Here is a 2,819-nt window from a genome sequence, read left to right as displayed (position 1 = left end):
TAAAATATAAATTTAAAAAAAAATTAAGAAATAATATATTTATATTTTTTTAAAGATATATTTAAGAAAATAGGTAAAAAGACTAAACCCCCATCCCTCTAACGGAATTGTTAACGAAGTTAGTGATCAGAAACCATTTTTAGAAGAAAACGAGAATTATAAGGACGATTTTTAAACTTAATAAAATGTAGATTCTACTTTTAAAGATTTCACTAAACCTTAAGGACCAAAATTTGAGTTTACGCATCAAATTATAATAACTACAATCATTACCATAATCATTATAACATTTACAACAATAATAATTGAATAAAAGCCAAAAGTAAAAAATTGACATTTCCCTTGGTTATTTACACTCGTAGTAAGGTGAAAAATAATAATAATAATAATAATAATAATTCAATTTTATTGACAGAAATAAACAAAAAATTAATTTTATATCGTTTCATGTCGTTCCACTGTTTGTATCGATTGTGATTATGTCGCAATGATCATCAGAGGGCGATTTTGGACTGTTGTGGCTAGTTATCTGGCTAGGGTTGTAGCCTTGTGGGTCTACATTCATTTTATGAGTAATGTCATGCTTTCATATTTAAATTATGATTTCTCGAGTTACAGCGCCCACAAGGGTAAGGGTAAGATGTGACTCGTCGAACTTGGAGAGCTGCATTCGTGATAGCGAGTAGTTAGAGGATTTTGATGTTTAGACTATGAAGAGTTTAGTCAATTTGATGTAATAAACTCATTAGCGGGTTACTATAAACTTTTGAGATGATATCCTCAACTTGATACTTCGGACCATGCTATCACATTGCAAATGCTATTTTGTTCATATGACTTTATGGAAATTGGATCATTACACATTACAACATAATCAGTTTTATAGGACGTCAAATATGTATAAATATCTTCATAAACTACTTCATAAGACTTAAGGACCAAATAATTGTGCAAATAGAACACTTTATTTCTAAAACGTCAAGTAAAACTTGTTAGTTTGTTCAAATATGTCATAACATTCTATTAGAACGCTTTAGATCTGCCTATTATGTGAAATAAAGCATTCAGAAGCGGGTCTGGCCCAAGCCTAAAGTTTTACAACCCCTCCCTCCCAGTTCAAAGTAGTTACGCGTGTAATTTACCATGACGAAGCTCTTACTAAATATATTTTCAGGTCTAAATTGGACATAAAACCCAAAAAAATCCAGTATTTTCAGGTCTAATCTGTGTGCACTTCAACTATTCAAATAAGGTCTTGAAGTTAACAGAGAGACAAATTTCACCATAAACAGGTAATTAACTTTTGAAAAACTAATCCAAATAAAATTAAAGTTTAAAATATTTATAAACAAGTTTCAATCATAACAAACCACACCCATGTAGCAGTTCCATTATGCATGGGTACAAGAGCAAGTCTCCAAGTGCTTTGATATAAAAACTAGACCAAGTGGTTGCACCAAAATCATCGTTGTAGTTGGTTTATGTTTCCTCTAAATTCTAACTTCACTATTGACTCATAACCTAACCCCATCACCCTTTAATCTCTATATAAACCCGACCCGTTATCGCGATTTAAAACACACCACGAACCTTCACTCGAGTGTTCGAAAACAAACCTTAACACAACGCCATGTCCATCTCTTGGGTTCTCTTGTTGAGCCTTCTGTTTTCCGTTGCTTATACTACTTATGCGGAAACACATTACCATGAGTTTAAAGTATGTCCATTATAATTATGTTTTTTTTTTTTTTTTATAATTGTGGGTGTTTAGGCCAGATTACACGCATCTTGACAACAGGCAGGAAATCTCAGTGGCTCTAAGGAGACTCAAACTGATGAACTGTGGGAAGGAGCCAAATACTTGTTTATGTTTTGAGTTATCAGTTTTTCTAGGTGGCTGATCGTTAGTACTTAATTTGGTTGTCACAGGTTCAAGAACTAGCGGCAAGGAGGCTATGCCGAAACCATAGAGTCGTAACGGTCAATGGACAATTCCCAGGACCGACTCTAGAAGTACAAAATGGCGATAGTCTTGTTGTCAAAGTCACGAATGCTGCTCCTTACAATGTCACAATCCATTGGTACGGATTTATACCGTTTACTCGCTCGTCCTAATCATGTTTGGTCAATTTATATAAATCTGTTGCAACAAGATGTTAATTGATCATGTAAAAAGACTAATAAAACAATTTATTTTTAAAATTGTCCAAAAAAAATTGTTAGGACTAACAAAAACGTCTATTCAACTCGTTCGTAACACATTTATACAGAAAATACAATTGTTTGGTTTTATAAATTTTAGTCATATTAAACGGTCTATTAACACTTAACATCGTACGACTTCTTATAAAGCCGATTTTGTTTTCAGGCATGGAGTACGTCAACTGCGAAACCCATGGGCAGATGGACCAGAATATGTGACCCAATGCCCGATCCGGCCTGGAGGAAGTTACACATACAGGTTCACCATAACAGACCAGGAGGGAACATTATGGTGGCATGCTCATAGCCGATGGCTACGATCTACGGTCTATGGTGCACTCGTGATCCGCCCTAAGTCGGGTTCTTCGTACCCTTTTCCAAACCCCAAAATCGAGTTTCCTGTTGTTCTAGGTACGTATATAAACTAACTTTAGTCCTTAAATCGATCAATGAGTTTTTGGTCGATATGAAAACTTACTAGTTCATGTTATTTGACGATAAAACAGGCGAATGGTGGGATAGAAAGGTTATCAGTGTCCTACGACAAGCGTTATTCACTGGCGCAGCTCCGAACGTTTCAGATGCTCTCACGATTAACGGACAACCCGGTGATCTTT

The sequence above is a fragment of the Cynara cardunculus genome (genome assembly GCF_001531365.2).
Source record: "Cynara cardunculus var. scolymus isolate 2C chromosome LG 9, CcrdV1, whole genome shotgun sequence".
Taxonomy (NCBI): Eukaryota; Viridiplantae; Streptophyta; class Magnoliopsida; order Asterales; family Asteraceae; genus Cynara; species Cynara cardunculus.
This window is presented reverse-complemented; position numbering follows the sequence as displayed.